Consider the following 27,772-nt stretch of genomic DNA (forward strand, 5'->3'; position numbering starts at 1 on the left):
GAGACTTCCTGCGCTCCGGTGTTCCTCATTGACAGTCCTCCAGTGACTTAAAATGACTCATTCATTGAGAAAAAGAGGAGCAGAGTAGCTGCAACAGGAATTTAAAAGTTGAATTGGACCACAGCTGAGCTTTTCCATCTTTACATCCAAATCCCTTCATGCTTGAGCTCAGCTGCAGCTTGTGGCTTCTCTTGCACGAGATGGTTTTCTTGCACAGGAAATTTCCGATAATAAAAACAAAATCCCCCTTTTTTTTCCAGCCCGGTATGTTCTTGACTTTTCCTCTCATATCCTGTGGCATATTTCCGTTCATGACCTGCAACATTGCACAGAAAAATGCAAAGGCATCAAGGATGTTAAGGAGACAGCAGGCGAGTGTGTGATGCCACTAATGTATTTCATATGTGCTCTGAAGAATCAAGAATTTTGCTGGTTCTTCTATAATTAAAGGTTAATATTTGCCTTCAGAGATGATACTTTGAATCATTAACTGCAAGACAAAGAACCTCCGTCTCCTCTCCACTCATTCTGGAAAGGGTCATAGGTGCTGACAGGTTTCCCAGCATGCATTGGACAATAGGCAGGAGTCTGAACCGGTCCTGAGATGATTAATTAATGTTTGGTGGGGAGACGAGACATTTATTCAAAGAGAATTTTACAGAACTGCCTTCAGATTGTGTCAGGTGTCCTCACATGGCTTTTCTGCCGAAGAATGGGGCTTCATTAAGATGTGACACTGTGCAAATCAGATGCCAACAATGTAAAATTACCATCAACCCGATGTCTTGATGCACAGTATTATTCCCTTTATTCATGGACAGGTGCTCTCCAAGTTTGAGGTTGGTTTTGAAATATTAATGTGGTGGAATCTCAACTTTCTTTTGCAAATTTTATGTCCACTTTGATTCAGAGAGAGTGTAAATGTGAGGTGTGACGAAGAAGAGCGATAGCAGGCTGAGCATAGACAGCGTGAGTGCTTTTCATAGTTTCTTCTTGTGATGGTAATGGGACCTGTTTCAAGACAGTGTGAAAGTTAAAGTTCTTCAGATCCATAAAACATTAGAAAAAGATGTGTTGTGAATTTGACAAATCATAAAAACCTGTTATAGATCATTTAGCTAAGTATTTAAAATTCGGTTTAAAAAATCTTGATAAAATAAGCAGGTTTAAAGGTTGGGGTATGTTCGCTGAATATGGATGTATCATTTTCACCATTTTTATGAAATACTCGAGACATTCTGAGCTAATTTTTCGATAGAAAAGTTGTGGAGACGTTACTTTTTAGTGCATAAATGTGAAACGATGGACAATTGATTATGTTTAAAAGCTGCTCACGAGAGTAGAAGAATATGTTTGCTGCGTTTTCTGTCTTACAACCAAGAAACGAGCACCAAAGATGCTTGTTTTTCCGAGATTGTGACGTTGACTAAACCATTACATCCCGACACTGAAGAAAGAAAATGGCTGACAAAGTAAAAAAAAAATACACTTAAAGAAATAAACTCTATTGAAACGAAAGAAAGCAGATTATAGCTCTTAAAATCTATGTGAATGCAAATCAATAGAAAAAGATATAAAAATTAGTGATTAAATATTAAGCAAAATTTTAATGATTACAGAATCCTTAAATATTTAAAATTATCTCGGAAAATCGAGTGAAAATAAGCAGTATTCTGTTTTGAAAGGTTAGGGTATGTTTGCTGTCACATTAGAGTAAAAACGTAATGTGTTAGCTAGCTACAAGCCGTTCCTTGCGAGCACATGGAGGAGCTAGCTGCTACGTGCTCCTAAAGATGTTCCAGCTAATCACAACGTGGCTCCAGCACCGAGCAGCTACTTTAGCACGTCATAAAAATGCCACAGAGTTGAGCTGTGTATGTATTTTCTTTTATGAAGCACCAACAACATTCACTTGGAACAGCGGTGAACATAAATCACGTCTGTTTTTCAGCATTATGAGCTTTAGAGACTTTATAGCTCTGCTCCTTTTGGCTAACGTTGTGACTCCTGTGTCAAACAGTGTAAGCTATGTGTGAGCTAAAGTTAGCATGAAAAATCCTGACCACAAAAACTGTTAACTGGTTTACACAAAGTGTTCTAATGTGTTGAGTAATGAATATGTGTACTTTAAAGGTCGATTGTGTGAAATGTAGGTGTGTTTATTTTCATTTGGCAGAAATTGAAGATGAAATAATCATTCCCGGGTTTTGTGACATTTTATGGACCAAACAACTTATTGACTACTCAGGAACATAATTGACAGATTAATAGATTATGAAAATAATTGTAAGTGTCAGCCTTAGTGAGCAGGCAAACAGTGTGATGTGGTGTGACACAGATTTATGTCATGATTCAGCTGATGATTCATTCCCGTCAAAGCTTTGCTGAAGGTTGTAGTTTAACTCAGTCATGCCTAGATTTACGGTCCTTGTTGCAGACATCTCTCTGTCTCCAAATGTTGTTTTTTTTTTTACCCTTTTCTGCAAACGTCGTACAAGTGATTGATGGATGTTTCTGGTACAAGAATTCCAGGATTTCTGAAGCTTCCCAGTGATGCAGCCATAATCACAGTAAGCTGTAGCTGATGTTCAGTGAGCTGTCCAATTGTTTTTAATTTTTCTCTGCGTAAACTTACTTGCTGAAACCTAAAGGAAAGCATGCTCTGCTGCTCAGAACATCCTGATAAATCCTCAGCAGCATAAATAGGTTCACACTAGCGTAGTCAGCCCGCTCATGTGAAATGGATTATTATGTAAATGAGGAAATATGTTCACTGTGGATATTTGTTGTATAAGCTCTTAACTTGCTACAGAGGGAAACAAAAAGCACAGCAGGGAGTGACGAGTGACGATAACTTCACCCTGCATGGGAATGTGGACTTGGATGCTTCCTCTGAAATGTGCATGGTCGAAAACTACGAAACTCTGTCGTTCCACTAATTCCTGATGTCAGTTATGCAGGAATGTGTTCGCCCACCAGAGAAATTGTCTGTTCATATTTCTATCAGTGACATCCATAACCTTCCACTTATCCACTCACAAACCACCATAGTATTTGTGCATTTAGAATTCAATCTGAGAAGACTAAGTTTGTCAGAGACTAACCAGTTGCTGGTCAGCAGATTGTTGTAAGTTTGTGTTACTGTACCAGAAGTTAAAGGCTACTCCTTCTCTGGGGGTCAATTAAGGTCAAGTTCCCATTCCGCTGGGCCTTAAGTTAAATAAAAAGACATTATCTCTCTAGCCAGTTTATTAGGTACACAGGACAGGACTAGTTAAGTCTCAGCAGTGGCTTCCATCGTGGTCTCAGGTTAGAGGTTAGAAAACCTGGTCTGAGTTACTATTGTCTTTCTATTGTCTTGAATCAGTCTGGCCGTTCTGACGTTCTGGCATCAACAAGGCATTTTCTCCCAGTGAAGTGCAGCTCGCTGAATGTTTTCTCTTATTCAAAACATTCTTCTAAAGGTGTTTGTGTAAAAAAAACAAAAAAAAACAAATCTCAGATCAGCAGTTTCTGAAATTCTCAGACGAGCCCTTCTGGCAACAACAGCCGCACCGTGTTCGACAGAAAGTAAACAGAAAATGAAAGCTTCACTTTTTATTAAACCACTTATTAATTGTTGTAATCTGTCCTCTACCACGAGGTCTATTGTTTGTTTGTTTTGTGGCTCTGTGACACTTGGCTTTACTCAAAAGAGCGACCACAACAAAGGCGACTTAGGTTTTTAAATGTTTAAATCTGTTTCTGTTTTTAATTGTTGGCTGAAAAAGATTCATGCATTCATATTGGAAACTCTTCTTGCAGTGGAGTACAGAGGAGCTAATATGTTGAGGGTATCCTGAAGAAGATAACTTCATGAATAAATATCGCCATTGCATTATCGATGAGGAAAAAACACAATTTTATTTGTTTTAACCCAAATCTTTCAGCTGCAGTTCTGACCTCTGACCTCTGACCTCCAAACGACTTGAACATGCTCTACACTGATGCTGTGGTCATTTTGAACGGGACTCGTTGTGGGATAAGCGACTTTTGCTTTTGTGTGTTTCTGCTTCGTCAAGACGCTGCTTGTGTTACACTAATTAACCATTTCTAAAAATGTATTTGTGTTTGTGAAAATAGCTTTTAACACGTTGGGGAGTCAAGTCTCGGCAGCGCGTGACCGTAAATTTAGGATTTAATGAGTGTAATCAGAGGGTAGAGCTCTTGCCATCACCTCGTTGTCTGTTCCCTGATCTTATCTGGTCTGTTCTGCCTGTTTACCACAGGTTCAGACACACAGTTCCGTCTTTAGCTGAAGGGAAGGTGATCTTCACATGAAACTCCACTCCACTGGATGCTCTGCCAACAATCGCACAATCGTCTTGTGATTTGTATTCATTATACTCCCAGATTCATACCTCAAAGGCCCCGCGATAATGCCCATGAGAGGGATGATAATATACTGGCGGGGACTGATCTAGATATTCTCCAAGATTCGCTAACGACTGCTGTTTTTGGCAAAGCGTCCGGCCAAAAACAAAATATCATCGCTCGCGAGTCTTCTTCTCAATGAGGCCACACAGATTCCCTTACCATATTTTTCCATTACACTGTGTCGATGGACTAAATGGAAGTTGTGGGAGCTGCCGTCGGTAACTGTCAGCTGAAGTAAGGTTACGGGGATTCTCGTTGAAATAGTCATTTGTCACACATTCCATTAGAAAATGAAATTGTGTCTCACACAGTGTAACTACAGCAAAACAGTTGAAGGTCAACGACCTCGGCCCAGTGTTGAGTTTGTGTGTGTGAAGCCTCTCTGTGGCCTCCTCCATCATTCCCCCCGAGAGCATCTTTATTTGAATTACCATCAATTACGAGCCATTCCAAACACACCGCAGGATCAATTATGTGTGGAAGCTCAGTGGGTAAATGGAGTGTCTCCACTCTCTGTCTAATGGGGATATTTTGTTGTTTACGAGATCAAAAATCTTCCCTGTGTTTTTCCCCCGCTGACGAGATGACCGACACCCTGCTGTCGACGGCGCTTTTATGTGCCGCGCGGTCGATGGGAGGGCATTTATTAGCCTGACGTGGAGTCTTTTTGTTCGACTTTTGATGAATATCCTGTTGTTTTTCGATTTACTCCGGCACTCAGAGGAGATTAGGCGCGCTTGGCTGAAACTATGTGCCACACTGTCTGCATGTGTGTGTGTGTGTGGCTTTGTGTGTTAACAAAATTCATGTCATTTTTTTGGTCTTGGAAGGATTTCAGTTTCATCATGGTTTGGTTTGGTTTGCTGAGTCTTCTTTCGGCCTCTCCCTTTAGGGGGTTGTCACAGAGGATCATCTGCCTCGTCCCCTTTTGTCCTTTTCTGTTAATCCAACTGTCCTCCACTGCTGTAAAGAACTAGAGACCCATCCAGGGTGTACCTCATCTAGTGTGTCCAACATGACAGTGAGAGTATGGTTTCTATGTATGCCTTTCATGTTTTCTACTTTCAGTCATCTGTTTATCAAATCCTACTAGATAATAATTCATTGCTATGGTTGTTAAACGTTCTTCCTTTAGGGGACACCCCAGTGGACCATCTTGTCGTCTTCTTTGACACCAGCTGTCCTCATGTCCTCCTTCATGAATCCATGAACCTCCACTGTCGTTGCCCGGCAGCTCTGTCTTCAACGTCCTTTGTCCTCGCTGTCCCTCTTCTGCACCAGACCAAACCATCTCAACCTGAGCTGTCCCTCGAATTATGCTCATTCCTAATCCTGTCCATCCTGGTCACTACCAAAGAAAATCTCAGCATCTGCAGCTCTGAGACCTCCTGCTCCACCTTCTCGGTCATTTATGCTGGGTTTCTATCACAATACGTTCATCTCGCTTTGGCCCGTTCGCCTCGCCGCTCTAGCTCCACCCTGACCGTATCGTACCATTTTACCCTGAAGGGAAGGGTGCCAAAGAATGGAACGGTAGGGGCTGGTTATTTTGCTGCTATTCCTAATGGAAAGGTACGGAATGTACCAAACCAAACCGTTTCACTCGGTGGAAACACGGCTTGGCACACGACGAGACAATCTCAGTCCAGATTCTTCTTGTTTTTGGTTCCTTGATGCGGTAAACAAGCTCCTTAAGGCTATCAGAGCAGCGGCTAGATTAGAAACTCTTAAAGGCTCGTCTCGTTGGAGAAAATCTTATCTCGAAAAGTCTCTCACCACCACTTACCGGCTAAACACCTTGAGCACTCTCGGCTCCTGCACTTTCCTTCTTTGACGTGTTATTTCTTCCCTCTTGATGGTCTCTCACTGCACTCTAATGACTCTAATTTCTGGTTGCATTTAATTTTAGTAGCTTGGGGTAAAAGTGCCAATTGCCAATTCAATAACTGTAAAACTGTACATGTAAAGATGTAGTTAAAAGTTAGTCATTTTTTTTACAGTCCTGAATGATTTTAATCTTTGAAATGTTAGGAAATAATTGCAGTGCATCTAGAATTGCCCTGGTTATATTTGCAAAACACTTTTTTTCTTCTTCTTTTTGATCGCTTCGACTTTCAAAATGTATGTGTGTGTGTGTGTGTGTGTGTATATACAGTATGTGTATATATATATATATACATATATACACATATATACGTGTGTGTGTGTATATATATATATATATATACACATATGTGTATGTATATATATATATATACATACATACACATATATCTATATATTTTTTCTGTGGCATTAATTTGGGTTTCACAAAATACTTATATACATATGTATGTATATATATATACATACATACATACATACATACATATATATGTATGTATATATATATACATACATATATATGTATGTATATATATATACATACATATATATGTATGTATGTATGTATGTATGTATATATATGTGTACATTTCCTCTGGTAAGACTCGCTCTTTCTGTGTAGTGTAAGACGGTGTAAGACAGTAGTCGGTTACTCTCCATCAAGGATCATCTGGCCGATGCTTATCTCCAGTTTCCGTAGCAGCTAAGCTAAAGAGATCCTTAGCCTGGAGGGGTAACTCAGGGCTTTTTGCCCTTTTCTGTCTGTGGAGCTTGAGTGGCAGCACCGAGGACTCTGGAGGAAGGAATCTCCTTCTGAAGCAGTGAGTGACCGGGGCGACACTTCATTTAATTCCGAGTGGCTTGTAGAGAAAGCTGTTGGTAGCATTTCTTTCACATCTTTGATGTATGGTGACCTGTGTTTGAACTGCTCTCACCATCACCCGCTCATCAGGGTGTTTCACTTCAGGAAAATGTAAAAGAAAAAGAACTGAAGTAAAAAAAAATAACTGTTGGAAGTGTTGTGCATTTTTGAAATTTCAAAAATGTTTTGGTGGGAAAACGATCTCCATATTTCTGCGAGCTTGTTTCTTGACACAATTGTCAGCACCGTCTCCCCCCCCACCCCACCACCCCCTGTGTAGCTCCCACTCTTCAAAAAAAGAGAATATCCAAGATGTCTAAAGTGGCCCCTTAACACATGCGCCTGTGTAATAAAAAATGTACAGCAGATGAAGCCATCAATCATGTGGTAGCTGCAGGGCTGCAGGCTGCCGTCCTCGGCTCCCTCTGTAGCTGTTACACACTGTTATCCATTACACACACATATTCACGCTGACCGTGGTTTACGCCACAGCAGCGAGGAAAAGCGGCTCAAATATTCCACTAATTTGTCCCAGATGTCTCCAAGTTGCAAAAGTCAGTGGCAGCAATCAGGATTTATGGGATCTTTGACCGGGATGGATGTGTTGATGCAGGCTCCTGTGTTTGGCAGCTCTAAGTAGTCGCTCTCATATGATATACATATATATATATATATATATATATATATATATATATATATATACACACATATACATATATATATATATATATATATATATATATGTATATATATATATATATGTATGTATATATATGTGTATATGTGTGTGTGTGTGTGTGTGTATATATATATATACATATCTATACATATATATTTTTTTGTACATACATATGTATATATGTATGTATGTATATATATATATATATATATATATATATATATATATATATATATATATATATACATATATATACACATATACATATATGTATATGTGTACATATATGTATATATGGACATGTGATATTTTGAGTCTTTGGAACAAGGATGTCCCGATACCACTTTTTTTTGTGTCCGATACTGATACCGATACTGACACCGAGGTTATATACGATGCAGTCAATATCAGACCATTTATGAACGTATGAAGCTGTTAATGACTAATTTGTTCTGAGTCAATTCAAAGACGTCATTCTCCAACTGTGTCACAAATATTGTTCTCCCCCAAAAAGAAGAAACAAAACGGCCCAAACATGACTCGGCTAAAAACGGATTATATCGGATTCTACATTTTTATTTGTCCGATATCTGACCCCGTGTTTTTGACCAGTATCGGACCGATAGTGACCGATACCGATTCCCATCCCTATTTTGTAAGAGGGTGAAGTGATGACATGATGAGTAGCGACATTAGATAATAGCAGTTTCTTTTCTACAATGTGATCATATTTTCACATTAAGCTCTTGCCGTCTTTTATAAAACGGCAGAAAAGTGACGTTGACAAATGTTTTCTTTGAGCTCAGAATGTGTGAGTATATTGTGACGCTCATCCTCATGCCCGACAAACAACCAGACCCGAGAAATAATGATAAATCTTCATTTTAATCCCGCGCTCTTGGCAAAATGAGTCAAATTATAAGACGTCAGTTGGACACGTCTTTATTATGATGGATGTGTTCCATTTACATTTTAGCCAGCGTTCATTTATCACAATCAGCATAAAAGGTTCTGTTAAAATACTGGAATATTCTCTCACAGAAGAGTCGATATTATGTCCTGCAGGTTTTCCTGCTGACCACCGGCGAGATTTCACTACTTGTTAACCTCTCTCTCCCTAAATGTTCCCCGGTGGCGACGCCACAGTCCACAGTTCAGAGATCACATCAGCAGTGAAGCTTTTCCTCCCGCGTCTGTGGCTCCCTGCGCTCCCTTGAACTCCCTCAGCTGCGGCAGGAGGATTTACAGTTCTGCTAATGGACAATCATTTCCAAAAACCTGCAGGGAGACACAAGCTCATCCAATTAAAGCCGGCTTCTCTCCTCCGCAGGAGCCTCTTAACAAAGGAAAAGGAGCTTTAGTGGCGTTGACCGCGGGTCCCCAGACTCTCAAGCTCTTACCTGCAGTTGAGCGGTCGTCATTTCTTTTACTGTAACGGAGCTTCTTTTAGTCGCTCTCTCGTTTGTGTGGAAAATCTCACAGGAAACGACAACTTCTGATTGGATGAGATTCAACTTTGGGATCCCGTGTTGTCTTCCTCACTTCTGTGGCTTTTTTTAACTCTAATAAATATTAATCTATATAAGTCGACACGTGTACAGAGAATGTGATTTTACGAGCGTTCAGATTGTAAGACCAGTGTTTTTACTCCACTACATTGACTCTAACTATCTTTTTTAATCGTTACTACCAAAAAAAATCAGAAGTATTATGGTCTGTATTTATATAGAGCTTTTCTAGTCTTGATGAACTGCTTTACACTACAGTTTTCACCCATTCACACATATAGACGAGCAGAGCCAGGACTTGGACCCACAACCTTTCAGTTGAAAGGCACCTCGCCCTACCACTGAGCCACCATGGCTCTGTGATATAAAATGTACTGAAGTACAGTCGATGTCATATACTTTAAGTTGTATTATTAATATTTAAAGAAGCAAAACAACACAAAACAAAGACATAGAATGGAAGAAAACAACAACAACAACAACAACAGTGAGGCTCCCAGTGTTCGAGTTGATAACACTAACTAACTAACTAACTAACTAACGGTCTCTCAGGGAAGTTACCACGATAACGAGTGAGATGAAGAAAAAGAAAGGGACCAGCAACCTCCAGGAACGTGTAAATATTGGAGATTAACGCATGTTTTCAGGGATTTTTAAGTGTTTCTGAACTTTAAATGATCTACAGTTCAACAATGTTGGCTTTGAATCTTGTGTCGGACGTCTGTCTCACGACTCTGCCAGTGACGACACTCTCTGACCAATCAGTGGCCACATTTTAGTACAAGCAAGTATTTAAAAAAGACACCAGGTACTGACACTAATGGAGAAGCAAAAATAAACTGTGCAGAGTCAAGTCGTGCTAGAACTGTCCAGCCTTGTGTGTGTGTGTGTGTGTCATGCTAGTAATTTATTACTCGAGGGACTGAAGTGAATGATTTTGTGTCACTTATGACTTTGCATTGATTTTGTATGTAATCTTACGGAGCGTAATCAGCACATCCACGCCGCCGTGTTCTCTGTGTGTGTGTGTGTGTGTGTGTGTGTGTGTGTGTGTGTGTGTGTACGGGCTGCAGGAGAACAGAAATCAATCAGACTAATATGATGTGTGTGTGTGGATGATCGTTTTAAAAATACATACACTGATATTATTCATGGCTGTTTTCTGCTGATATTCAAGAATTCTAATAGTGAGTGTTTTAGCTAATAGAACAGAATAGAATAGAATAGAATAGAAAAGACTTTGTGAATCTTGAAGTGGAAACAGAATCGTATCGTGAGATTCTGAAAGAGTCACAAGTTTTTCATATTGATTCACAAAAACCATGTAGCAAACTGTTATTTCAGTGGAATTTAGCTGTTAGCTTAGGTGTTAGCGTTGGTTGAGCTGTTACCGTAGCTGTTAGATCTGTTAGAGCTTAGTTATTTGCGCTGGTGAAGCTTAGCAGTTTGATTAGCTGTAAGCGATTCAGTATTGATTCAGTATTGATTCAGAAAATCCTTGGATTGATTTTTTTGGTATAGAAAATCCTGCGAGAGTGTCGCAAACTGTTACTCCAGAGGAGCTGTTAGCATAGCAGGCATCCAGACGATTTTTAATCCAAGCGTAACCAAAGAAATCGGAATTGTGAGATTCTGAAAGAGTCGCTATTCTACTAAGCAGCCATAAATTCACACATTTCATCACGTCTCAAACTATCATTATTTTATTCGTCTTTTAAAAATCCACAGTTTGTCCACTTCAGATGCTACATCTGTTCATTTGGGCCCCCACTTCTGCCTAGTCTATAGACGGCTTTTTGCAAAAATGTCCCAAATTGAATGGTATTAAGGTGAAGCATACTGATTGAAAATAGCCACCTTAGTGGTCGGTCAGATTACAGCCTGAACATAATCTAACAGAAGTAAACGTGGGAGTTGAAAGCACTCAAAACTTTTCCATTTTCATGATTTCATTTATATTCATATATATTTATATTATTTAATCACCGCCAACGTCTCAATACTTAAGTTCTACCTCCACTGGAATTACAATTTTTATGGTGACAAGGAATTAATAATTTACCATTATTCGTATCAAGGATGATCTGCTTTCACTTGTACTTATGCAAGGTTTGATGATTCAGGGTAAAGTCTCAAGGTCTCAAGAAAACTCATCGTCTGAGCAATAAAACAGATGTTCTGTATTTGAGATCATAGAAAAAAATTAATTACTTTAAGTACTAATTGTATCCTTTGACGACATTGGCAGACATGAATAGAAATTAAAAAAAAAAAAAATTGGACGGCTCAAACACTCTGAGTAGAGCTCATCATGAGTTAGAAAGAAAAGTCCCTGAGGGAAACACATTTCAACAGTTTGACAATACGTTCACACCATGTTTATAATTCTTTATGTCAAAGACATATTTTAAACCCACTGTGGCAAATGAAGACAATGTGACATTGATCTGGGTTCTCACGGGTCCTTGAAATCCTTGAAAGTTTGTAAGTTTCAATTTGTTTTTGAAAATCACCCCTAAACAGACGTGGGTCATTGTGTAAGTGCTTGTATTTTGTGCAAGAGAAAAGTGAAGTTACGTGTTTGTTACGACGCCACCTACTGTTTCATGCCCTGCATTGCATGATCTGACTTAGACTAGACAACCGCTTGTCCAGATAAAAGTGGACGCCATGGACGAAGTGACTCTTACAAGTTGCCCTCCCGTCGTAAGCTGTGTCGGCACATTTGGGTCTTGCATTTAAAGCAAATTGGTCCTGGAAGGTCCTTGAATTTGATTGAACCCTGATTGATGGATGTCATGCCAAGTTGTCCAGGTCCAGAGACAAGAAATGCGGATGCTTCCTCTGCAGAACATCACTTTACCCTTATTGTGTGTTTCGTGTAAATTAGCGTCATTGTGGATTTACTTGTACGTTCGTCCTCCTGTTAGCAACTTCCTGTTTTTTTGTTTTTATTGACGGATCAATCTGAATTTTTTGTGACGGGTCAGTGATCAACTAACGATGTTCCCATTCAGTTTTGGTGAGAATCGACCCACTGATGACATCACAAAACCTGATCAAATGTTCGACCAATGCCATTCATTTATAATGGTCAAGCTTTTGAAGTTATCATGTCTCTGTTAAGTCTGAACTCGTTGGATTTTGTATGCGTGTGCAGGTTCACACTCTCTACCATTAAACTAGCTTTAATCTGGATCTGATCCAGATTACAGATATGGTATGTAAAATGGTAATAGCTAGAAGCAGGTAAAGTTCTATACAGACCCAGAAGTTTCTTCAGGTGTGAGCCGGGAAAATCCACCAATGTTTTGGTAATTCGTCAAAGAGATTGCATTTCTTCATCCCAGAATAACGTGTTAAAAAAGGTCAAATAAATCCAAATGAGGTTTTTATTTGATTATTAAACTGAAGAGAATACGTACAATTTAAAAGAAATGTTGAATGAGGCAAAAATGACGAAAGAGAGAAATGAACAATACATTTACATAAAATGTAAATTATATTAATGAATAAATATAATGAAATAGAGATTAAATTAATAGGATGAAATGCAAAAATACACGATAGTCACGCAATAATCACAGAAATGTCACATTTTTAAACCAGTTTAATTAAAAAGTAACACAGAAAAGTGCAGGCAATGAAAAATAATGTGTATGTGATGAAGACTTTACAGAGGAAAACATGTTTGTGAATATTAACATTAAAGGAATTGGTGATAAAACTGAATTAAATCAGCTCACACACACACACACACATTTCAAGGCTTTTTATATGCGTTACAGGATATAATAATACTACGGTACGTCAGAGCAGTGTCGGCGTCTGAAGGTCCCCAGCGAGGATGAAAGAGTCGCTTCCTGTGAAATTAAAAGATCCAGGGTCAGAATACAAATGCACTTAAAGCTGAGAGTTTGGTCTCGGGGAGAACGAGAGCGTGTACATGGAAGCGAGGCGAGTGATGAATGCCTCGTCTTTAAACATGAGCTCGCGCGCGTACGCCTGCATTTGTTTTCCCACTCGCCGCGCGACACGTTTCCGTTCCGCTCCGTCCGTCGTCCTCGCAGTCGGAGGCGGAGAGTATCGCAGATAAGACGGCGTGTGCTTGTTGCAGGATTGCTCCGCTCAGCTCCTCTCGGCGCTACGTGCTGTGTTATTGTGTTATTGTGTTGCGTGTGATAATGTGTGCGCTCACGCTCAGGTGAGATGCGGTGATGCCGAGCTGAAGCTCACTGTGACTGTGACCTTTAACCCCACAGGTGACGAACCGTTTGATTGTTGTTAAATTAGCATTAAAGGGTACAAGTAGCATGTGTAAGAATATGGATTTTTCTGATTCTTCATTTGAACAATTTGATATTGATTCATAACAACCTTGCTTAGCTGTTAGCTTAGGTGTTAGCTCTGGTTGAGCCGTTACCGCCGCTGTTAGCTCTTTTAGAGCTTAGCTGTCTGCTAAGCGGTTAGCTCCAGTGGAGATGTCTGCTGTTAGCTCCAATCGAGCTGTTAGCGTAGCTCTGTTAGCGCTGCCGTTTGCTAAGCGGTTAGCTCCAGTGGAGATGTCTGCTGTTAGCTCCAATCGAGCTGTTAGCGTAGCTCTGTTAGAGCTGCCCTTTGCTAAGCGGTTAGCTCCAGTGGTGCTGTTAGCGATTCAATATTGATTCATAAAATCCTTCGATAAATTTTCTGGTCGATGCCTTTTCAAAAAAATCAATATTATTATTATTCCAGTGGAGCTGTTAGCTGATAGCTCTGTTTGAGCTTAGCTGTTTGATTAGCTGTTAGCGATTCAACATTGATGAATAAAATTCTTATATTGATTTTTCAGTACATGTCATTTCAAAAATCCTGCAAGACTATCGCAAACTGTTGCTGTGAGTTCTGGTGGGTTAGCTGAGCTGAGATCTCTGAATTTTATTTTGTGTCACTGCTTTTTTTTAACAGCTAAATCTGTCTATATTATCTTTAAAATATGCAGTTTTTTGGTTTGAAATGTTCTCCTTTACCTTTGTGTTTTGTGTCTCGATGGCGTTTTAAATTGAGCTGCACCCCGGGGGGGAGGGGGGAGGAACTCTGTGGAAAACAAAACTGTAAAACGAGCCATAAATGATGCCACGTTTTCCTGGTCTTTGGCAGTTTTTCGGCAGGTGCATTTTTCGATTGTTAAAAAGCGCGGCTCTCAGCCCTGCGATCGCTGCGATCGCTGCGAGGCAGCAGGGAGGTTCACTTCACGCCTCCTTTATACGTGTAATGTTCTGCTGAAGGAGACGTTTTGGCTCTTCCAGGCTGCGCTGAGGACGTGGTGTGTTGCGCTCGGGGCGATGCGTGTTGACTGCGTCTCCGCTGCGGCTCATGATGTTGATGTCTGACAGTATAAAACAGCTGCACCTGGGGGAGGAAAGTGAACAGACTCTCAGATTTATGATGAGTGATGAGCGCCTCGTCCTTTTAGCTCGCTACAGAGAAGCCATCAACGTTACCTCCAGCTTTCACACTGCTTGTACCAATTAAGTCGCTTGCCAACTATGGGTTGCCAGGTGCCAGAAGTGATGTTTGGCTCTTGGAGTTCTTGTCCTCTGTGACACCTCTGTGCTCCAGGTGTGAGAAATGGGAAACTACTGCTTTCATCTCGTGAGAATGAGCTCCGGTGGAAGGATTACGTCTGATTCAGGGTCATGCACTGAATATTTAGTATAATGAGAGGCTGGCTTATTATGGTTGGTTATTTTCTCCATTATTCAATTAGTCGTTTGGTCGTTCACGTGTCAGAAAATGTTGAAAAATATTGATCTAAACCTCGAAATCTTTTTTTTTTTTTTTTGACATGGAAATATTCACATTGAAGACGCTGAAAAATCAGAGCTTGTTTTCATGATTTAAGAAACACTCAAACTGATAAATGCGTTGTGAAATTGGTCGATGATTAATTTTGTAATTACTTAATAATAAACCACTTGTTTGTGTGTCAGTTTAGTGTAAAGTATTGAAATGATCAGGGGTGTAACCTCACGATACGATACGCGATACATGGTCCACAATACCAATGATATCACGATACAGCGATTCTGTGATAATCAATATATCGCAAGACAATCGTAGAGCGATACATCGCGATATCTGTCTTAACTGAAGAAAACAAAACGTTAATGTGAGAAGTTAAAAGTGCAGGATTTCCATTTCAAGTCTCCACCAGGTCAAAAGGGGCGGGGCAGGGGTGGGCGGGGACAAGAAGCGTTCACGCCCACCAAATGACTGGCTTTTTCCACCTGTTTTCAGGCGTCTGACTTTACTCGCTCGATGTTGTCCATCGCCTGAATCTAACCCTAACTTTATTCTTCCTGGACCGTTTGTGATATCTGACCTCGCCTTGTGCCCTCCAATCACAGACAAGATTCCCAATCTTCTCGGTAGCGTAATTCCTAAACGGTTAAATAAATAAAATAAATAATAAATAAATAACTATATTTATATACTATAAATATGGAAAGTGAAAGTTATCTTGGAACAAAAAGTGGCAGAAGAACTCACTCACTGAACATTGTTTTGACAAAGCCATAAAAATCTAAATAAATCCTGATTATTATGACGTCATGAGAGGGTTAACCATGAAAACGGAGCCCAGACAAAATGTCCTCACAAAGATATGAACACACACACACACACACACACACTGTGATAATCTCTTCCTCTCCACAGCCTCTCATAAGTATATTAATACTTAATTGATAAAAACCTTAACTCCAGGCGGTTAATCATTTCCTTTTTAGCCCAGAATCCTGTTCTCTACTTAATTCTCATTCAGAGTGCGACACACACACACACACGCACACACACATTACATTGATAATCTGCCATGTTACAGGATTATTTCTCTCCTGTGTGTGTGTGTGTGTTTGCTCCTGCAAACATCGCTTCACCATCGGGCCAAAGTAATTACTCATAATTTCATTAGCCAAACGCAGCGTGAGTGAGTGAGTGAGTAAATGAGTAAATGAGTGAATGAGTGAGTGAGTGCATTCTGGATCAGCTGCAGGACTCTTTAAGGCCACACTAATTAGATTCAGTTTCCTATCAGGACAGTGATGAAGGTGAGAGGAGAGAGACGAGGGGCGAGGACCACTGCTCCTTAACGTCCCGGCACTTCTGATGGGACGCGGTGGACGGGCGGGAAAAACGTCCGCATGCGTCGGTGTGAGGAGAGAAAGGAATGAAATTTGTGAAGGATCATAATGAACAGATGCTTTAAGTCGTGAAGTTGTCAGCTCGACTGCGCACGAAGCACAAGTGAACTCTGTCAAGATGTTCTTTTGTGAATATTCCACTTCCATATTCCGTTCATGATATATTCCACCAAACTCTCCTCAGTCTGCCGTCGTAGCCAGGAGATTTTTGGGATGTTTTCCTCCAGGAATGTTGGCGTTCTCCTCTCCTCTCCTCTCCTCGCCGAGTCAGTTCAGGTTCAGCCGGGTCAAACGCGGTGTTGTTTTCATATTTACAGTGAACTGGCTTTTTACCCGAGGACGGAGTGATCGAGGGTGAAAACTGTAAAAAAATAACTTATTTGAAGTTCAAAGCACCGGAAACACAAAGTGTAACGCAGTGTTTCCCTAAACTGACTTTTTAAAGACGGTGACCACAGTCAAGCGCCATCTCTCCAACACCGAGTGTCATTTTGAATTTGGTTGAACAAATCATTTCCCACAGACGTTATTTTAAATGAATTAAAACATAAATCTAAAATGTTTTTGGGGATAATTTTTTTTGTAAATTTTTGGGAGTTTTGGGGCCGCAAAAAAATTCCCTGTGACACATCTTTGGGTCCCGACCCCAGTCTTTGGGAACCACTGGTTTAATACATTTAAAATGTCTTGAACTCAAATGAACAGTTAAATAATTTAAGATCGTATGATTAAAATATTAATAAAGTGCGGCTGAATGACTTACTGACACATGAAGATGATTTTACATTAAAATTTATTGCAAATTTAACAGAATTTTGTTTAATACATTTGCTAAAAAACACACACACATTGATGCATGTTTCCATCCATTGTTGTTCAGCATATTTATATAATTTGCTGAGATAAGCAGTAATAAGAGCTGAAGGAAACCCTCGTTTCATCACCTGAACGAGACTGAAAATGTCAGCTTCAGTTTATAATGTCTTAAGAATACTGCTTCTAAATCCAAAAGAAGAAGTTTGTGACGCATAAGTCAGAACATGAGACGTTTAAATGAACTCATGAGGGCGGCAGTGGATCGACGACTCCTGTAATCTGATTGCTGATTTTCTCTTTGGACACAAACTGGAGTTTCCGGTCGGAATAGAAACTTTATTTGTAGAAACTGAAATCACGCTAATTTGTTCTGCTGGTTCAGAAACACACATCACTGTTGTTTGCACGTGTCATTTAAATGAATGTGACGCGCTCCGGTGCGTCGCGTGACTGCTGCAGATGCAGATGCAGATGCAGATGCTGCGTTCGCGTGCGCGGCTGAAACTGTACCTGAAGTGAAAATCTCGAGGGTTCTCAACCTTTCATTACGCAGACAAACACAAAGTGACGCTCTGTTTTTGTTGCAGGGTAAGAACAGTTTGGGTTTAATCCCCGGATCACGTGTCGCGTCTGCAGCCGCTGGCTTCTCTGCGTCCGCGTGTGTGGAGATTAAACGGCGCTGCCAGCCCGCGCCGACGTGTCTGTTACACTCAGGAATCCACTTTTCTCTTCTCCCACCTTCATTTTCTCCTCTGACGGTTATCGCGTGTAAAAGCCAGGCTGGTTCCTGTCTTTATTCCAGGTGATAGATTTCTCCTTTTCCCGCCAAGCACAAGATTGTTTTACAATGAGGAATCCATCCGCCGCCGCCGCCGCTGCGCTCTCAGTCAGACCTGATGGATTTGGCGTGGGATCCCGGGGCGGCTCTGGGGAGTTGCCTTTTTTCCGCGGCTTTGATTGAAAATGAACGCGTTAAATCGTGGCAGCTCACGTCAGCACGGGATCAGACGACGGGCTGAGCTGTCCCTCCACGTCCTCGTCTCCTTCACGCCCCCCCCCCCGCCTCCCGTCCCTGCCGCGCTTCTGAAGGCCTATCCGTCACCTGTCTCCCGCTCGACTTCCTTTCATTTACATTCATTCCGACTCCGTGTGACGCCCTTTATCAACCTGAGGTTGGAAACACGGATGAAATCCACCGCAGAGCGACGGTGACTAAATAAACCCAGATTAAGGACGTGCTAATCAACACTTTGTCTGCACTTAACAGCTGTGCTAAGCAAGATTGGTGTAACACGGGCATAAATAATCTATATTAGGCCTGAAGTCAGATAAGAATTATTATTTTCTCGGAGAGCAGCGTGGTTGATTTGAATATTTGCTGCACTCACTGATTCATTTCCTCTTATCTTGTATTTCACTGATATTCTCCAGAACAAACCTTCAGCTTGATTTATGAAGCGTGTTAATGGATTCATTTGCGCGCCACGTGACGCGGCAGCGGCTAACATTGTCGCCACACAGCAAGGAGGTCGCCAGTTTGGACTGAGCGGTTCTGTCTGTCTGGAGTTTGCGAGTTCTCAACGGTCCAAAAACGTACCTGTTCTGTGTGTTAGTGCTTGTCTGTCTGTGTATGTTGACCCCGGTGACGGAATAAATCCACAATATACAGTAAATGAACCGTAATAGAAAACATGAGTGCACTAAATTAACCTTCTATATACATTTATATTTGTATATTTCGTATATTTGGGTCCGTTTCCACTCGTACGTTCCTCGGTCTCGAGTTTCCCCCTCATTTGTCTGTCCTCGGATTCTTTAGCGGACGGTGTCCTCGCCTCAGAGACTCTGGTCGTCTTTGTGCGCCACCTGCTGGCCTGAAAGGCGCCGTCATGCTGCAGGGAGCTCGACTGATGGCTGCGTTTGATCCGATGTTCACTGATAAAACTGCAGTTTTCATGTGGGCAAAAAAACACTGTGGGAGGAAAGTGGACCTGAGAAGATGGCAGCACCGGTGTGGGCTCCTCCGCTGAAGCTCCTGCCAAGACTTCATGCAGATGTCTACTTTCATTTTGGATTTCAAAAACCTCCACAGGGACAGAGACGAGTTGGACCCAGTGTTTCCAGTTGTCTGAGAATCTCGTTTTCAAATCCATGCAAAAATTGGTATAAAAGTGAAATTCCCTAACTCAATCAAAAAAAGTGGGGAATTGATTTAAGACTTAGTGAAGTTTGTTTTCAACCGGTGTCCTGGTGGTTTATGTCTTTTATACGTTTAAACAGTGTTTATGGATCAGGGCGACTGTGCTGTTGTTTTCTTGGATCTGCCGGTTGGCTCGCGACCAAACGTCCGACGGATTCAAATTTAAATGTTTGTAGAAAGGTGGATGTTTTTATCCTCCGCCTGTTGTTTGCTCTGTGAGTGGTGGCTGGACCGCGGGAAGGCGCTGAGGTTGCAGCTGGTGGGAGCTAAAACTGTGAATCTCCAAAAATGTCAGCTGCTCCGTGATGAAGGGAAAACACAAGTCTTTCATCACTCGTGTGTGTGTGTGTGTGTGTGTGTGTGCGGGGACCATGGATTGGCCCGAGCAGCGGACCACTTGCCCTTTTTGGCCGAGCTTGGGAAAATATGATATTCCTGTGGTTGCTGCACAAGCATGAGTCGCCCATAATTGCTCGAGTTTGGCCAAATTAAATCACCGTCCAGCCTTTTAACGTTTTATTACTTTTTTATAGACACACTTTCTCACTGGAGACAGAGATGGGACATCACAGGGTCGTAAAGATGATGTATCCCATGTCCTTTGCCACCTGTCCTGTCTGTGACCCGACAAACTTGATGTAGTTGGCAGAAAATGGGGGATTGATGTTTGAAAATGATATCATGATATTCCAGGGAAAATTTAGGTGTGGATATTTATGACCATTAAAAACCGGTGTTTTATTGGTTATTGCAGGCAGCGGAATTTATTAATGCAAAAACAATAACTGACAACTGTGACCACAGGGTGGCGGCAAAAGCAGCCACAGGCTAAAAGCTAATTCCGATGTTACTGAATCAGGAGGGGTGGTCACGATTCACTAGCTCTGTGTTGCTGTGAAGATCCAGCAATCTGTTGTTAAGGTCCCTAAATGTGACCTCTGACCTCCAATAACGTGATCACACATCGAAGGAAACACTGTTTCGTTAGCGTAACGTTAATGAAATGTTTGAATCCTCGTAACATAGTTTTACACACCGTGGTTTTCTTGTCGACAGCTCAAAACTCACAGGGAACCCAAAATAATGTGAATCATTATGCAGCAAATGCTGTGATGGTAGTTTTAACAGATCAACATCACCTACGATGCAGTGCAGAAAAGGCCTGTAGGTGGCAGTAGACGTCACGTTCCTTTACTTTTGTCGTCAAAGCTTAGTAAAGCAGCTGTTTAAAATAACTGTCGCAGTATTAAGTGATGAGGTTAACGTGGCTCCTTGAATGCATCTCGTAGCTCTGCCCCACACCATGGCCAATCAAACTATTTCAGGGAGGAGATTCTGGGGATTTGAGATCTCACAGAAACTTGCGTGATTTAACGTCAGAATATAAACAGACTGTCGGCGGCGACAGTTAACTGTTGATGCTATTTACAATTTGTAACTCACCCAGTTTTTGATAAATTAAAGTGAAAACCTTCCCCGATCTGCTCGACTACATATTCATCGGTTTCTCTCTCTCGAACACTATCTCACTATTGACACTTTTATTAGTCGCTGCCGTCGACCCACTTCACCTCCAGGGTTACATTTTAACCATGGACACAAAACCACAACCAAGATGTTTTATTCTGTACCAAATGTGCAAACATAACATATGCAAAAAAGTAAAATAGCAACAGTTGTTTTTTTCCCGAGCTTGAGACTGTGGAGAGATCAGCAGAGAGAGAGCGAGAGAGCGAGAGCGAGAGCGAGAGCTGCAGAACTCTGCAAAAGCTGGATTCCAACAACCAGCAGGTGAAGCAAATGTCAACAGCTCGTACACAGAAGGCTACAATACAGCTGTGCACGGTTTCACAAATGAGCTCCGAATTCCACATTATCTCAGAAAAGGGAAAACATGGAGACCAGCAGGGAGGACATGGAGATAAAGAAGGAAGAGATGGAGAGCCAGGCAGTGCCGTCTCCTCTGGGGTCCTCAAGGGCAAAAAGAATTTGACCTTTGTCATGGTTACAAATCTGAAAAGCCCTAGTTTATGTTAAAAATAAACATCTTATGTACAGCCAGACCTTAATCGTCAAATTCTCTTCATTCCTTTGGGCCCAATCATTTCTTGTTGAATTACCAAATACCAAAGATGTTCTCTGCAGAACTGGCACTAAGGCCACGTTCATACATTTTCATGTGAAAACAGCGTTCTCAAATAAAAATGATCTGCACGCAGTCGAGCGTTTCGGCAGAAATCTGCCGTCCGTGCTCGATTTTCACCTGAAAAACATACACAAAGTCACGTGTGTCAACAAAAACGAAGCAGAAACCACAACAACTGGAGAAAAGTCAGAGACTGCAGACTGCAACTGAGGGGGCGGAGCCTCCACTGGGCGGTACTTAAAGCAGAGGGCGGAACTTCACGCAAAATAAAAGAATAAAAACACAATCGCAGTCTTATCACAGAAATTCTGGTTATGGTTCGGTAACGGAAACTGCAAGAGAGGGGGCGGAGCTACGCGGGTTGATTCTTATCCTGAGGTCAAAGGCCAAAGAGAAGTGGCGGCTCTTTAAGAGTTAACTTAACATGTTCAGTGGTGAGAGCAGATTTCATTTCCATCGGTAACTCGTTCCAAAGTTTAGGGGCAGCTACAGAAACGGCCACGAGCGCCACCAGCTTTTTATTCCCAGGGATTTTTGGCACATTATCTGGCACAAGTGGGCGGAGCTTTAAGTAGGGGAACTTCCAGTTGTCCAGTATCACTTGTACTTTCACGCACTTAGAGTTACTCTCCTGTGTTGCACTGCAGATTTCTGCTATTAGACTAATGTTGAAGTGAAACTAAAGAAACAAAACATTTACTTAATGCTTTATTGTCACTTTAGGGCAGGGGCCACAAACTCTTTTTAGCTCAGGGGCCACATACAGCAAAATTTGATCTCAAGTGAGCCGGACTTTTTACAAAATGTGAAATTTCTTGAGAGAAATAAGTGCAATTTCAAAAGTAGTATGCCTAAATTTACTACCTACACATCAAAGTGGATCTATGAAGGCACAGTATTAGTACAAATTAGTATTAGTACAAATACAGTATTTCACACTTTGATTAGATTTAAATCACAGTGTGAAATTTTAACAAATTCATCCTGTGGGCCGGATTGGACCCTCTGGTGGGCCGGTTCTGGCCCACAGGCCGTACGTTTGACAACCCTGCTTTAGGGGACTTGTGTTTTGGGTTGGACGAACATGAAACAAAAAAAAAACTGTTAAAAAATACAGACAAAACAAGGACGTAGATGTTCACAGTGCAACCAGAACTGACTTAAAACAATCAAGTCTCAATGAAGTGCCGTAAGAATTAGTGCATTCAAGAACCGCGTAAATTTAGGCGTTTATTATAAATGGAACAATCAAAGTTGTGTATAGTTCAGACTCATCGGGAGCTTCTGTCTCGTAATGTTAACAGCAGCGGGGACGTCTGACCTCTGAACCCTAACTCGCTCTGCGTCAGCGCCGATTATCTGCGACCTGATGGCGGTGACAGGAATTCGTCCCCCGCCTCGGCCAAAATGGATCGGGCTGTATTTCTTTTTTTTTTCGAGCACAGGTTGTGAAAGTCGGAGTTCTGAGGGAGCGCCGCCGATTATTTCGCTGGCTTTTCCACAAACGCCAGCAACTGAATGAAATGATGGTTTTTAAATTGAAAAAAAAAAGAAAAAACAACCCCACACAGAATAATGTGTGTCGTAGCAGACGTGGTGTGTGGGGTTAAACGAGTGAAGCGGCACCGGAGCGGTGAATGACGCGTGCCAGGGAACGGTCAGGTGGAAAGAATCCCAAAGAAAGGAGATGGAGATTTGCTGGCGGTTCAATCTCAAAGGGAAGCATCTGAAGAAAGGGAGCGGCAGGAGAAAAGGGAGATTATCTTCCAATTATTCCACGTTACAATGCACCTAGCGAGGCGAGGTTTGGCCTCAATAGGTGCTGACAGCTGCTGTGTGGCGGAGGCGCCCGGCGACGAGGCACTTATTGTCATTTTGTTTAGTGTGTTGCATTTTCTTGCTCTGAAAGCAACAAACTGCTGTTTTCTCCCCCGCAGCATTTGATGTTTAGAGGAAAACAATACAAGGTGATTATTAAAGCATGTTTTTCTTGTAAGCGATCAAATATTTCATCACATAACCTTTGAATCAAATGTAATTCAAGTGAAGCACGACTCGGTAAATCTGGAGCGTTATTGGAGAACAGCGTTGGCAACGCGGGGGAAACGGCGGATTCCAGACGTGCACTAGTCTGACATTGTCCAGAGGGGCTGTGAGTAACAATGCAAATGTTGGCAGAAGTTATTCTGGACCTTTCCAGGACTTTCCAGACCCTAATCAGTCAAATCCCACCCAGACTGTGTAGGTCACACAGCATGTGAATAAAAAAAAAGTTACGTGCCATGGATTCCAGAACATACCCAGACCCATTTTCCCAGACAGATAAGATAAGTCTCATTTACAGGCTGTTGCTTTGAATTCTGGCCTTAAAATCCTCTGCCAATCACAGAGCAGCTGAGTGAGAGAGAAGCTTTAATTCAACTCCAGGTTTAACGTCTTTGTGAAGCTGAGCATCGGTCACAGACGCGCTCAATGGAACGCTCGGGTCTGCAGCGTCGTCATCTGCGATGATTCCTCCTTCATCGTGGGATAAACTGAGCGCTGAAGGATTTCCGTGTTCGGACATCGGCTGAATGTCGGGGAGCTTTAGCTACGCTGTGATGTGTCTTGACTCCATCTGGCCTCCAGAGGGAGCCAGTGACGGCTGAATTTAGGACACAGTCAGTCTTTTTATCGGCTTTTTCGGCTAAATAACTTTATCTGAATGTCCTGCATTTGAAAGACTAGAAGGAAGGAAGGAAGGAAGGATGGAAGTAAGTCTTGGGTACCAAAAGCTCTTTTTCAATCCTGAGCTAATGTTACAGGGATTACTCAATTAATCGCCAACTGTTTTGATCATCAATGTTTTCTGATTTTTCAAGTTCTTAAATGTTTTCGATTTAAAGAGCGAGGGATGAGATATTTCACACAAAGTAAAAACCTGATTAAATGTAGAGTAGAATAGTAGAAAAGAATTGTAGCTGAAGAATAAGAATAATAACCATGTCTCCACTGGTGCTTGTGTTTCAACAAAAAGAACCAAAGAAATCATTAAAATTTAAAGTTTGGTTTGTAGACATTTAAGAGGTTCGTAATTCAGGGTCATGCTGATGTTTCTCAAACTTTTTTATACCGAGTAACCACCTGAGAAAATAATGATCTCTCTCAGTGACGCTGTTATCACAAACTTTCAAAATACAGACCCAACAAAAGTCAGCTTTTTGTAATTTGTCTCCTTTTTTACACGCCAAGTTCCTCAGCTCGCGTGTGGTACACGCACCACAGATTGAGAACCATGGATTTAGAGGTTTCAGGGACCAAACAGCGACTCAATGGTTCGTCAGTCACGGCCTCGGTGGAGTCACGACTGGCGGCGGGATTTTGGTTTTAGGCGAAGCGTCACAGCCAGAAGACGACACTCAGGGTTCACACGGTGGAGCAGTGTGCTGCATCTGTTGCCTGGCAACAGAAAGACCCAGGTTTGAGACCCGGTTTGTGTTTCTCTCCCCGTGGGTGCGTGGGTTTTTCATGGTTTTCCTCCCACAGTCCAAAACCACGCAGAGGTTCATTGGACTCTCTGTTTGAGCGTAGGTGTGAATGAATGAATGAGTAAATTAATGAACGAATGAATGAGTGAATGAATGGTGGCCCTCGTGTGGAGGATAAACGATGAATGAATGAATGAATACAGATGACATTCAGTCAACGTGGGCGGAGCTGTCCAGAGACGCGGAGACGGCCCCCGGGTCATGTGTCACATATGAGTTGTGTTTGTGTGTCCAGTTTATCCGGTGGGCGGAGCTCAGTGTGGAGAGCCTGCATCGATTTAAAGACCAGGGGCGGGGGCAGGGGGTGGGGCAGGGGACGGGGGGTGTTTTACACAAAGCAAAGATGATTTATGTTTTATCCACGATGCAGAATAATAATTTCCTACTGAACGCTGAGATGTGCTCGTGTTTCAAAAAAACGGCTTCAAATGTGGAGGACGTAGATGTGCAGTCATTTCAAATATGAGATGCTTCACAGTTGTGTGGGTTGTGGGGAGGTTTTATTTTTTTTATATAATACTCAGAGATGCTTAGAGGACGCGGCACATGAAAGCAGCAGCAGCCTCGACTGTGATTGTTCAGCTCCTGCATCAACGTCGGTTAAAGAACCCAAATCCAGCCGCGCTCTGTATTCCGCCGCCGTCACAGGTGAGATTCAGGGATTCACCGCGTGTTTCTGCTCACTGCTCGTGCTGAACGCTGGGAAAAGCACCTGCTCCTGATCCTCTGTGATCCGTGTCAGAGTCTGGACTCTGTGCTGTGAATGAATGAATGAATGAATATGACCAGAGAAGGAATTACCCTGTGAATGATGCAGTGTTTTTGTTTCCTGAGTTTGTACTCGATAAAGTTCTGCTAACAAAAATGAGAGAATCAAAGCCAACAGATCAGTTAAAAATCTCCAACATTTAGCAAAGGGAACCCGAGCGTGAGCCCGATCACGACCACGTTCAGTGGTATTTCAGTTCAGTGACTGTGTCTCCGGTCATGCAGGAAGTACTGAACGATTCTGTGAACGATTCTTTTTAATCCACTGATTCTAATGATTCAGTTACACCCAAAACAAACTGCTTTACGACTCACTAACGCCACAGCAGTTTCACACAGCCGTTGCTGCAATGACTCCGCCCACATTGAGGAGGAGCTATATTGCAATGGAAAAGGATACCGAACCGAGTGGAGTTGTGCTGGGAACCATGTAGTGGAAAAGTTGCATTAGCCCCGAACTGAACCACTTCCTCAGGAAGTTCAGCCTCATTAGGACCAGGTTTTGGTCTCCATGAGGACCACTGGTCCTGACAAGGTCAGTGTTTGTGACAGAGAACACACACACACACACACCTAAGATGGAGTCTGAGGTTTTTAGTCAAAACATCAGAGAGGTGTTTTGTGCCGACAGAGCTGCAGCACCAGTTTCCATCTCCACATGAAGAACCCTCCTCCTCCTCCTCCTCCTCCTCCTCCTCCTCCAGACACAATCACAGCCGCGCTGCTGTTCTCTCCCCGTGTCACCACTCAGCGCACGTCCACACACACACAAGCTGCTTCTTTCAGTCATCAGAACAGTCCACGCTCCTCCTTCAGTCGCACAGTCCGACTGACGGCGTGTGTTTTATTCTTCTTTTATTCACGTCTTACATCTGTGAACGTGTGTCTCCTGCCTGGACGTCTCCCGCACAGACAGACAGACAGGCTGACAGACTTCCTAGTTCCGATATAAATGGAAGGCAGCATTAGTGACATCTTAAAGTCAGACTGCAGAGAATCAGGAAACTACGGTGGCCCTCATGGTGAATGTTTCTGTATTAATATAGCATCTTCTATCACTCATCTCTCATACCCACTCACACTTGACCGAGCCGGGAATCGAACCCACGACCTCTGAGTTAGAAGACAACTCGTTCTACCACTGAGTTACTGTCGCCCCCTCACATACCAATATTCCAAATTCATGATATTTCACTGTAAAAGTGTATAATTCACAATAAAAACACATAGATGATACAAAATAAATCCAATAATATTCATAATATCCCAGAAAAAAAAGATATTGCTAGCAAATATATTTGTGGTGGGCCACATGTGGCCCGCGGGCCGCCAGTTTGTCACCTCTGCCATAGCACATGTTTGATGATGGAAGGAAACCATTCAGTGAAAAACAAGAAACACGTAAACTCAACTCAGAGAGCAGAGCTGGGTCAGACCGGGGTTCAAACCTGGGACCTTCCTGCTGCGAGGCTACAGTGCTAACCACTGTTCCACCATGCCACACAACCAGAACGTGATTTTCCACTTTTAAAATGTCTTTTACGTTTACGTGTCATATTTCTTTCGGTTTGTCAGCGTCTCAGAGGTTCACGCCCACAACAGTTGACGCTACATGGAGACACCGTCGCTAACATCGCGACGGTGCTCTATTAAGAGACCAAAACACACACAGAGACACACACAGAGACACACAGAGACACACAGAGACACACACAGAGACACACAGTCACCTCTTGGCCTGTAAAGTACTGTTTGTTCAGCTCTCTGCTCTGTATTCTCCGG

General features: G+C 42.1%; 1 protein-coding gene across 3 annotated transcripts in view; it reads left to right on the plus strand.

Annotated features, from left to right (window-relative positions):
- Positions 1–27,772, plus strand: part of LOC131459309 (cell migration-inducing and hyaluronan-binding protein-like) — a 161,932-nt gene that overhangs the window by 20,474 nt on the left and 113,686 nt on the right. The window contains exon 1 of one of the 3 annotated variants that reach the window (XM_058628973.1): positions 7,025–7,121. The exons of the other annotated variants lie outside the window; for them this stretch is intronic. The gene's annotated coding sequence lies outside the window, so the exon portion shown is untranslated. Of the gene's footprint in view, positions 1–7,024; positions 7,122–27,772 lie in introns of those variants that run through there. 3 annotated transcript variants of the gene reach the window in all.

This window comes from Solea solea, chromosome 5, assembly GCF_958295425.1.
Source record: "Solea solea chromosome 5, fSolSol10.1, whole genome shotgun sequence".
NCBI lineage: Eukaryota > Metazoa > Chordata > Actinopteri > Pleuronectiformes > Soleidae > Solea > Solea solea.